Here is a 12,327-nt window from a genome sequence, read left to right on the forward strand (position 1 = left end):
ATTATATATATATATATATAATTATATATGTGTGTGTGTGTGTGTGTGTGTGTGTGTGTGTGTGCGTGCGTGCGTGCGTGCGTGCGTGTACTGATATTTAAAAAAAGAAAGAAAAAAAAGACAGTTCTCAACGCCCCACCAACGCCGGCACTAGATCTATGCGTGGGTCAGGTACCTCAGTACTTTCTAAGCAGATGTGGTGTAGCGTATATGGATCAATCAGCACGCTTTACGCCTCCTCAGCTGAAATTGATAAACTGTTTGTTGGTTTGTATTTTGTGTTGCCTTTTTTTCTTTCATCAATTTTTAATCTGGAGGTGACTAGATCGCCTCCAACATGGTTTAATTCATTAGCATACCTGTTGGGTCGAAGGGTTTGTGAGTCTAGTCGGATAGCTTATGCGTTCTGACGTACATACCAAAATCTGCGGCCTATCCACCCGAATAGGCGCTATTCGCGGATAGCCCTCTATCCGGATCGACGTGCATACGGGCCCGGATGATATTTATGAATGAACAGGTTTTGTTGGCTGTGACTTGTCCTATACTGACAGCCGCCCTGATTATGCCATTGAGGTTGGCTGCACTTTTACCACTGAGATATATATATATATATATATATATATTTTCATATATGTCTATGACTTTTACACAGTAAGTAAACTAATGACGTTAAACTATGATCGATTTTCCTTCCAAAGATTTAGGTACAGTTATTTTCATTTTCCATTTGTTGGATCCTTTGATAACTGATAGGCCGACGTACATGGCTTTACATATCTGTTCTGTTTGCTGTAACAGTTCCTGTTTGTATATTTAACGCTTGATACAACTACTGTTACTTCTTTTACTTCTACTACTGCTACTACAACATATTTACAGTGCTTTCAAACCTCCAAGTGCTTTACTGTAATACGTCAGGCAAACACAAAGCGCACAAGTGCGCACACAAAACTACACACTGACCTACACACGTGGGTGCCTGTTTTGATTGACACAGAGCACGTGGGTAACCGTTGCTATGATTTTTATGCAAATGAAGCACGTGGGTGACTGTTTTGATCGACATGGAGCACGTGCATGAATGTTGTTATGATTGCTATGCAAATGAAGCACATGGGTGACTGTTTTGATCGACATGGAGCACGTGGGTGACTATTGTCATGATTTTTATGGAAAGGAAGCACTAGGTGACTGTTCTTATCAAAATCGGGAACGTCGGTGACCATTGTTATGATTCTCAAGCAAATGAAGCAAATGGGTAACTGTTTTGATCAACACAGAGTACGTGAGTGACCCTTGTTATCATATTTATGCAAACGAAGCACGTGGGTGACAGTTTTGATCGACATGGAGCACGTGTGTGAATGTTGTTATGATTTTTAAGCACATGGGCGACTGTTTTGATTGACATGGACTTCGTAGGTGACCGTTGTTATGATTTTTATGCAAATGAAGCACATGGGCGACTGTTTTGATCGACATAGAGAGCACGTGGGTGACCTTTACGATTTTTAAGCAATTGGGGAACTGTTTTGATAGACATGGGGCACATGGGTAACCATTGTTCTTATTTTTATGAAAATGAAGAACGTGGGTGACTGTTTTGATGGACATAGAGCATGCGGGTGACTGTTAATTGTTATGATTTTTATGCAAATGAAGCACCCGGGTGTCTGTTTTGATCGACAAAGAGCACGTGGGTGACTGTTGTTATGATTTTTGTGGAAATGAAGCAAGTGGGTGACTATTTTCATTGGAATGGAGCATGTGGGTGAATGTTGTTATGATTTTTAAGCACACCTGCAACTGTTTTGATGGACATGGAGCACGTGGGTGACTTAATCGTTATGAGTCTTATGCAAATGAAGCACGTTGGCGTCTGTTTTGATCGACAAAGAGCACGTTGGTAACCGTTGTCATGAAATTTATGCAAATGAAGCACGTGGGTGACTGTTTTGACTGACATGGAACACGTGGGTGAATGTTGATATGATTTTTAAGCACATGGTCGACTGATTTGATCAGTCGAAATGGAGCACGTGGTGGGTGACCGTTGTTATGATTTTTATGGAAATGAAGCTCGTGGGTGTCTGTTTTGATCGACATAGAGGACTTGGGAGACCATTGTTATCATTTTTATGCAAATGAGGCACATGGTTGACTGTTTTGATCGAAATATAGCACGTGGGTGACCGTTGTTGACTTTTATAGAAATGAAGCACGTAGGTGACCGTTTTGATCGGCATGCAGCACATGGGTGAATGTTGTTATGATTTTTATGCAAATGAATCAAGTGGGTGACTGTTTTCATCGACATAGAGCACGTGGATGACCGTTGCTATGGTTTATAAGCACGTGGTTGACTGTTTTGATGGACATGGAACACGTGGGTGACTGATGATTGTTATGATTTTTATGCAAATGAAGCACGTTGGTGTCTGTTTTGATCGAGAAAAAAGCACGTGGGTGACCGTTGTTATGATTTGTATGCAAATGAATCAAGTTGGTGACTGTTTTGATCGACAGAGAGCACGTGGATGACCGTTGTCATGGTTTATAAACACGTGGTTGACTGTTTTGATGGACATGGAACACGTGGGTGACTGATGATTGTTATGATTTTTATGCAAATGAAGCACATTGGTGTCTGTTTTGATCGGTAAATAGCATGTGGGTGACCGTTGTTATGATTTGTATGCAAATGAAGCACGTGGGTGTCTGTTTTCATCTACATGGAGCACGTGGGTGAATGTTGTTATGATTTTTAAGCACATGGGCAACTGTTTTGATTGACATGGACTTCGTAGGTGACCATTGTTATGATTTTTATGCAAATGAATCAAGTGGGTGACTGTTTTCATCGACATATGTTTTATAAGCACGTAGTTTACCGTTTTGATGGACATGGAACACGTGGGTGACTGATGATTGTTATGATTTTTATGTAAATGAAGCACGTTGGTGTCTATTTTGATCGAGAAAAAGCACGTGCGTGACCGTTGTTATGATTTGTATGGAAAAGAAGCACGTGGGTGACCGTTTTGATGAACATGGACCACGTGGGCGAACGTTGTTATGATTTTTAAGCACATGGGCGATTGTTTTGATTGACATTGACCTCGTAGGTGACCGTTGTTATGATTTTTATGGAAATGAATCAAGTGGGTGACTATTTTCATCGACATAGAGCACGTGGGTGACCGTTGTTATGGTTTATAAGTACGTGGTTGTCTGTTTTGATGAACATAGAACACGTGGGTGACTGATGATTGTTATGATTTTTATGCAAATGAAGCACATTGGTGTCTGTTTTGATCGAGAAAAAGCACGTGGGTAACCGTTGTTATGATTTGTATGCAAATGAAGTATGTGGGTGACCATTTTGATCAACATGGAGCACGTGGGTGAACGTTGTTATGATTTTCAAGCACATGGGCGACTGTTTTGATTGACATGGACCACGTGGGTGACCGTTGTTATGATTTTTATGCAAATGAAGCACATTCTTGTCTGTTTTGATCGACAAAAAGCACGTGGGTGACCGTTGTTATGATTTGGATGCAAATGAAGGACGTGTGTGACTGTTTTGATCACCATGGAGCACGTGGGTGAATGTTGTTATGATTTTTAAGGACATGGGCGACTGTTTTGATTGACAGGGTCCACGTGGGTGACCGTTGTTATGATTTTTATGCAAATGAAGCTAGTGGGTGACTGTTTTGATCGACATAGAGCACGCGGGTGACCGTTGTTATGGTTTATAAGCACGTGGTTGATTGTTTTGATGGACATTGAAAACGTGGGTGACTGATGATTGTTATGATTTTTATGGAAATGAAGCACATTGGTGTCTGTTTTGATCGACAAATAGCACGTGGGTGTCCGTTGTTATGATTTGGATGCAAATGTAGGAAGTGGGTGACTGTTTTGATCAACATGGAGCACGTGGGTGAATGTTGTTATGATTTTTAAGGACATGGGCGACTGTTTTGATTGACATGGACCACGTGGGTGACCGTTGTTATGATTTTAATGCAGATAGTCGACTGTTTTGATGGACATGGAGCACGCGGGCGACTGTTTTGATCGATATAGTGCACGTGGGTGATCGTTAGCATGACTTTTATGGACATGCGCGACTGTTTTGATGGACATGGAACACGTGGGTGACTGTTAGATGTTATGATTTTTATGCAAATGAAGAACGTTGGTATCTGTTTCAATCGACAAAGAGCACATGGGTGACCGTTGTTATGATTTTTATGCAAATGAAGCAAGTGGGTGACTTTTTTGAATAACATAGAGCATGTGGGTGACCGTTGTTATGATTTTTAAACACATGGGCGATAGTTTTGATCGCCGTGGACCACGTGGGCGAGACTATTGTTATGATTCATATGCAAATGAAGCACATGGGAGACTGTTGTAATCGACGTAGAGCACGTGGGTGACCGTTGTTATGATTCATATGCAAATGAAGCACATGGGAGACTGTTGTAATCGACGTAGAGCACGTGGGTGACCGTTGTTATGATTCATATGCAAATGAAGCACATGGGAGACTGTTGTAATCGACGTAGAGCACGTCGGTGACCATTGTTATGATTTGTAAGCACGTGGGTGATTGTTTTGATCAACATGGAGCACGTTGGTGTCTGTTGAATGTTATGATTTTTGAGCAGACAGGCGACTGTTTTGATCGAAATAGTGCACGTGGGTGACCATCGTTATTATTTTTATGGAAATAAAGCACGTGGGCAACTGTTTTGATCGACATGGAGTACGTCGGTAACCGTTGTTATAATTTTTATGCGAATGAAGCACGTGGGTGATCGTTTTGATCGGCATGGAGCACGTGGGTGATCGTTAATTGTCATGATTTTTATGCAAATGAAGCACGTGGGTGACTGTTTTGATGGACATGGAGCATGTGGGCGACCGTTGTAATGATATTTATGGATGTGAAGCACGTGTGTAAATGTTGTAACTGAAGTCTGATGCTAAGCCCTGGAACAGGCCTTACAGTTGAAGGGAAATAACTCCATACTCGTATCGCTCTAACTCGGAGTGCAGGCGACAACACACCGCTTGTTTCATTTCTCCTGGGACAGAGTTAACCTTATCCCTTCGACTGAAATCAGTTTTTGTGGCGAGACTTTCCGTTACAAAAATTCACATTTTTTTAAAAAGTTCACCCGTTTGGATTTTTTTATGAGTCCACAGCGTGGTATGTAGTATGTATGTATGTGGTCCATGGCTGTGTCGAAATTAAAATGATTTTATCATGTAATGCTGTTTGTCATAGATCGTTTCTACTCAAACTGTACTTATGTTAACCCCGAGCTTAGTTCCTGTTTGTTCAGCCTGGAGAATACTCATGCAGTTGAAGTTTTATTATTTGTCGTCACATAGTTTCATGCGAACCCATACCTCTGCTGCCTGGGACTGGTTCACTCGGCACAGTGACGGCCAGGTCCTCAAGAATCGCATGCAGTAGCTTCCATTGCACTCAGCTCAAAGAACAGACTGTTGTGCACCTTGGGAATCTCATTCCTTTCTGCCTGTGAGTCATACATTTCGACAATCGACATGGATGAAGGGATAAAGGAGACATATGAGATGCTTTCTTAAAACTTCCCGGTATCTCCTACAGAGATCGCATCACTTACGAAGAAGTGAGAAACAGAATGAGGCAAGCCATCGGATCCCATGAAGTTCTAACCACAGTGAGACAACGCAAGCTGAAGTTGTATAGGCACGACTCACGATCAGCACAGCTTGTCAAAACAATCTGGCAAGGCACAGTGCAAGGAAGGAGAAGGAGATGCAGGCAGAAAAAAAGAGATGGTAGGGCAATATCCCACAATGGACAGGCCTGAGACACTGAGCGACGCCCTGAGAGAGAGAGAGAGAGAGAGAGAGAGAGAGAGAGAGAGAGAGAGAGAGAGAGAGAGAGGAAGAACAGGAAGGAAGGGAGAGAACTGGTTGCCAGGTCATCAATTGTGTCCTTGCGGTCGGAGACTACGGAACGGATGAAGTTCTGCCAGGCGATTTTCGGTAAACAGACGTATGGCCCTTGATAAGCAATCAGCCGAGACCTTCGCCAATACCAGCATTTTGTACAGTTGAGTCCATGAAGTAAGATTACAGTGATGAGTTCAAAGGTTGAAGGTATCATTGTCTTTTACGACAACATGGGCAGTGAACTCATATTCACAATGTCTAGGGCTCGGCATAGAAGGCGGGGCACAACCGATATTCTTCTGATTTAAGGTGCTGATCACCATATTCTTTTGGTATGAATCGCGGTCTGTTTCAGTGAGCTGTGAAGAAGCCTTCTGATGTGAAACTGTTGTTAGTTCCAGGCCATTGAGCCATCACGTTTTTTTCGGACACATTTATTTCAGGTCGTGATAAATTTCAAACCCTGCTGGCATTATCAAACTGCTTTGCAGAAAAGAAGAAAAACATTCGAGATTTCTACCACAGTTTCTCTTTCTCTGTTTCTGTCTGTCTGTCTGCCTGTCTGATTGTCTGTCTGTCTGTCAGTCTTCCTCTTTCTTCCCTCTCACTTGCTCCTCTTTTTTCTCGCCGTGTTTACTGTGTGGGGCTCACAATGGTTCACTGCAAAGCCAGTGATGGTGATATTTCTGCATGTCTGTCAGGTTGTCAATACGTCGCGAATAATATATGTGTACCATATCATTGGTGATATCTCCCTCTTTCACACTCTCTCGCTTACACACACACACACACACACACACACACACACACACACACACACACACAGAGCAAGCGCAATCATGCTTTTCATATGGATGCATGCACATCTGTATTCATGCATGCAATTGTTATGACGCACAAACGGTCGATGCTTGATCTCAAGTATAGGTACTACTTCTGCCTGCCTGCCCATGTGTGCCCTGTGTAATTCTTAACGATGTGATCCATCCCTGTCTTCATTGATGTATATATGAACAAGCGGCTTAGACGGACAGATGATGCATTTCTAAGGTCTTCGTTGCATTCAGAGACAAACAGCATCACTGCTCCACAGCCCATCAGGTTTGTCAGAGACAAACAGCATCACTGCTCCACAGCCCGTCAGGTTTGTCAGAGACAAACAGCATCACTGCTGTCAGGTTTATCAGAGACAAACAGCATCATTATTCCACAGCCCATCAGGTTTGTCAGAGACAAACAGCATCACTGCTGCACAGCCCGTCAGGTTTGTCAGAGACAAACAGCATCACTGCTGTCAGGTTTATCAGAGACAAACAGCATAATTACTCCACAGCCCATCAGGCTTGTCAGAGACAAACAGTATCACTGCTCCACAGCCCGTCAGGTTTGTCAGAGACAAACAGTATCACTGCTCCACAGCCCATAAGGTTTGTCAGAGACAAACAGTATCACTGCTCCACAGCCTGTCAGGTTTGACAGAGACAAACAGTATCACTGCTGTCAGGTTTATCAGAGACAAACAGTATCACTGCTCCACAGCCTGTCATGTTTGTCAGAGACAAACAGCATCATCGCTCCACAGCCTGGCTGGTTTGTCAGAGACAAACAGTATCACTGCTGTCATGTTTGTCAGAGACAAACAGTATCACTGCTCCACAGACTGTCAGGTTTGTCAGAGACAAACAGTATCACTGCTCCACAGCCTGTCAGGTTTGTCAGAGACAAACAGCATCACTGCTCCACAGCCCATAAGGTTTGTCAGAGACAAACAGTATCACTGCTTCACATCCTATCAGGTTTGTCAGAGACAAACAGTACCACTGCTCCACAGCCCATAAGGTTTGTCAGAGACAAACAGTACCACTGCTCCACAGCCCATAAGGTTTGTCAGAGACAAACAGTACCACTGCTCCACAGCCCATAAGGTTTGTCAGAGACAAACAGTATCACTGCTGTCAGGTTTGTCAGAGACAAACAGTATCACTGCTCCACAGCCCGTCAGGTTTATCAGAGACAAACAGCATCACTGCTCCACAGCCCATCAGGTTTATCAGAGACAAACAGCATCACTGCTCCACAGCCCATCAGGTTTGTCAAAGACAAACAACAGCATCATTGCTCCACAGCCCATCAGGTTTATCAGAGACAAACAGCATCATTATTCCACAGCCCATCAGGTTTGTCAGAGACAAACAGCATCACTGCTCCACAGCACATCAGGATTGTCAGAGACAAACAGCCTCACTGCTCCACAGCCCATCAGGTTTGTCAGAGACAAACAGCATCACTGCTCCACAGCCCATCAGGTTTGTCAAAGACAAACAACAGTATCATTGCTCCACAGCCTGGCTGGTTTGCCAGAGACAAACAGTATCACTGCTGTCAGGTTTGTCAGAGACAAACAGTATCACTGCTCCAGAGACTGTCAGGTTTGTCAGAGACAAACAGTATCACTGCTCCACAGCACATCAGGATTGTCAGAGACAAACAGTATCACTGCTCCACAGCCCATAAGGTTTGTCAGAGACAAACAGTATCACTGCTCCACAGCCCATAAGGTTTGTCAGAGACAAACAGTATCACTGCTCCACAGCCTGTCAGGTTTGTCAGAGACAAACAGTATCACTGCTCCACAGCCTGTCAGGTTTGTCAGAGACAAACAGTATCACTGCTCCACAGCCTGTCAGGTTTGTCAGAGACAAACAGTATCACTGCTCCACAGCCTGTCAGGTTTGTCAGAGACAAACAGTATCACTGCTTCACATCCTGTCAGGTTTGTCAGAGACAAACAGTACCACTGCTCCACATCCTGTCAGGTTTGTCAGAGACAAACAGTATCACTGCTTCACATCCTGTCAGGTTTGTCAGAGACAAACAGTACCACTGCTCCACAGCCCATAAGGTTTGTCAGAGACAAACAGTACCACTGCTCCACAGCCCATAAGGTTTGTCAGAGACAAACAGTATCACTGCTGTCAGGTTTGTCAGAGACAAACAGTATCACTGCTCCACAGCCCGTCAGGTTTATCAGAGACAAACAGCATCACTGCTCCACAGCCCGTCAGGTTTATCAGAGACAAACAGCATCACTGCTCCACAGCCCATCAGGTTTATCAGAGACAAACAGCATCACTGCTCCACAGCCCATCAGGTTTGTCAAAGACAAACAACAGCATCATTGCTCCACAGCCTGGCTGGTTTGCCAGAGACAAACAGCATCATTATTCCACAGCCCATCAGGTTTATCAGAGACAAACAGCATCACTGCTCCACAGCACATCAGGATTGTCAGAGACAAACAGCATCACTGCTCCACAGCCCATCAGGTTTGTCAAAGACAAACAACAGCATCATTGCTCCACAGCCTGGCTGGTTTGCCAGAGACAAACAGTATCACTGCTGTCAGGTTTGTCATAGACAAACAGTATCACTGCTCCACAGACTGTCAGGTTTGTCAGAGACAAACAGTATCACTGCTCCACAGCACATCAGGATTGTCAGAGACAAACAGTATCACTGCTCCACAGCCCATAAGGTTTGTCAGAGACAAACAATATCACTGCTCCACAGCCCATAAGGTTTGTCAGAGACAAACAGCATCACTGCTTCACATCCTGTCAGGTTTGTCAGAGACAAACAGCATCACTGCTCCACAGCCTGTCAGGTTTGTCAGAGACAAACAGCATCACTGCTTCACATCCTATCAGGTTTGTCAGAGACAAACAGTACCACTGCTTCACATCCTGTCAGGTTTGACAGAGACAAACAGCATCACTGCTGTCAGGTTTATCAGAGACAAACAGCATCACTGCTGTCAGGTTTATCAGAGACAAACAGCATCATTATTCCACAGCCCATCAGGTTTGTCAGAGACAAACAGTATCACTGCTCCACAGCACATCAGGATTGTCAGAGACAAAAAGCATCACTGCTCCACAGCCTGTCATGTTTGTCAGAGACAAACAGTATCACTGCTCCACAGCCCATCAGGTTTGTCAGAGACAAACAGTATCACTGCTCCACAGCACATCAGGATTGTCAGAGACAAAAAGCATCACTGCTCCACAGCCTGTCATGTTTGTCAGAGACAAACAGCCTCACTGCTCCACAGCCCATCAGGTTTGTCAAAGACAAACAACAGTATCATTGCTCCACAGCCTGGCTGGTTTGCCAGAGACAAACAGTATCACTGCTGTCAGGTTTGTCAGAGACAAACAGTATCACTGCTCCACAGCCTGTCAGGTTTGTCAGAGACAAACAGCATCACTGCTCCACAGCCCATCAGGTTTGTCAGAGACAAACAGTATCACTGCTCCACAGCACATCAGGATTGTCAGAGACAAACAGTATCACTGCTCCACAGCCCATAAGGTTTGTCAGAGACAAACAGTATCACTGCTCCACAGCCCATAAGGTTTGTCAGAGACAAACAGCATCACTGATCCACAGCCCATAAGGTTTGTCAGAGACAAACAGCATCACTGATCCACAGCCCATCAGGATTGTCAGAGACAAACAGCATCACTGCTCCACAGCCCATCAGGTTTATCAGAGACAAACAGTATCACTGCTCCACAGCCTGTCAGGTTTATCAGAGACAAACAGTATCACTGCTGTCAGGTTTGTCAGAGACAAACAGTACCACTGCTTCACATCCTGTCAGGTTTATCAGAGACAAACAGTATCACTGCTGTCAGGTTTGTCAGAGACAAACAGTACCACTGCTGTCAGGTTTGTCAGAGACAAACAGTATCACTGCTCCACAGCCTGTCAGGTTTGTCAGAGACAAACAGCATCACTGCTGTCAGGTTTGTCAGAGACAAACAGTACCACTGCTCCACAGCCTGTCAGGTTTGTCAGAGACAAACAGCATCACTGCTGTCAGGTTTGTCAGAGACAAACAGTATCACTACTCCACAGCCTGTCAGGTTTGTCAGAGACAAACAGCATCACTGCTGTCAGGTTTGTCAGAGACAAACAGTATCACTACTCCACAGCCTGTCAGGTTTGTCAGAGACAAACAGTATCACTACTCCACAGCCCATCAGATTTGGAATGAAAACTGCGCCTGCCAGGGATGGTCAGTGCTTGACAATCAGAACTTGGCAGCAGATGAAGGCGGCAGTCTGGCAGTTGGCGGGTGGCCAGCCCTTTCCCTCGCCCACCCACCCCGCATCTTTGAGGCAGTCACGTATACCTTCCACACAATCCCATTCTCACAGAACGCTCCATTACGATAATTGCACGTGCAGTTGTGGAAATTTATTGTTGCTTTTTGTGGTAATACGTGGCGGGCGTGGTGTGTTAACTTATGCGTTTGAGGATAGAGTTCGTTTGTTGGTTCGAACGTCTGTAGTTTTGCTGTTGTTTGGATCATGTGTATTGGCATGATTTCAGGTTGTTGCAAGAGATATTTTTGTTCTCTGCTCCCCCGCCTCCCCCCCCCTCCCCCCCTGATACCCCCCTTCTGGATCACGAAATGGTCAGCGGCTGTTGAAATCTGTTAGAGGTTAACCTTTGTTACTGTTGTTAAGTCGTTCTTAACGACAACGCAGACAGGCCAGGAAAAGCAGTGCCAGCAAGTCCCTGACAGCCGCCACCATCCCCTGTTCACACTGCGTCAGAACCTTCCGGGCGCGGATTGGCCTGATCAGTCATCTGCGCACCCACAGAGCCCAACCCCCCCCACCCCCCAGGATGACTAGATGGTCCTCGTCGATCCCGACGGACGAACCACACAAGTCGTTCTTAACAAGGTTTGCCCACGTTTCTCCTCCGGGTCGTGTTCCGTTTTTCCATCTTCGTCTTTTCTGTTCGGTTTTCTCTTCCTTTCCAGTAAAGCTATATAACGTTTCACTGCACCGTTAATGTGAGCATCCGACCGCATCCACCAAACCACGCACCCAGACTATTCCTGCCTGCACATTTCCCTTCCCTTTCATATCAGGCGTTGTTTGAGCGCTGGCCACATGCCATTAGCGTGCACCTTGGGCGTTCACTGGTGCTGCAAACACCTCTCTCTGCTTCCTCTTCTAATGACAATGTACGTCCATCTCTCGTGTATTCTATATCGTATCTATCTATCTATCTGTCTCTCTGTATGTATGATTATCTATCTATCTATCTGTCTGTCTGTCTGTCTGTCTGTGTCTGTCCGTCTAATTATCTCTCTCTCTTTCTCTGTATACCGAACTAGAAAATTAATTGCCTTTGACAAACGCAGGTTTTCCAGTCGCTGTATGACCTGCCCGCCGTTACATTGCATGTTTCGTGTATGCCTGCCTACCAACGTCTGCTTGCTTGTCTGGCTGACAGTCACGTCTCTGTCAGTCCGCCATATACTGATGCCCCACTGGCTTG

The sequence above is a fragment of the Babylonia areolata genome, chromosome 20 (assembly GCF_041734735.1).
Source record: "Babylonia areolata isolate BAREFJ2019XMU chromosome 20, ASM4173473v1, whole genome shotgun sequence".
NCBI lineage: Eukaryota > Metazoa > Mollusca > Gastropoda > Neogastropoda > Buccinidae > Babylonia > Babylonia areolata.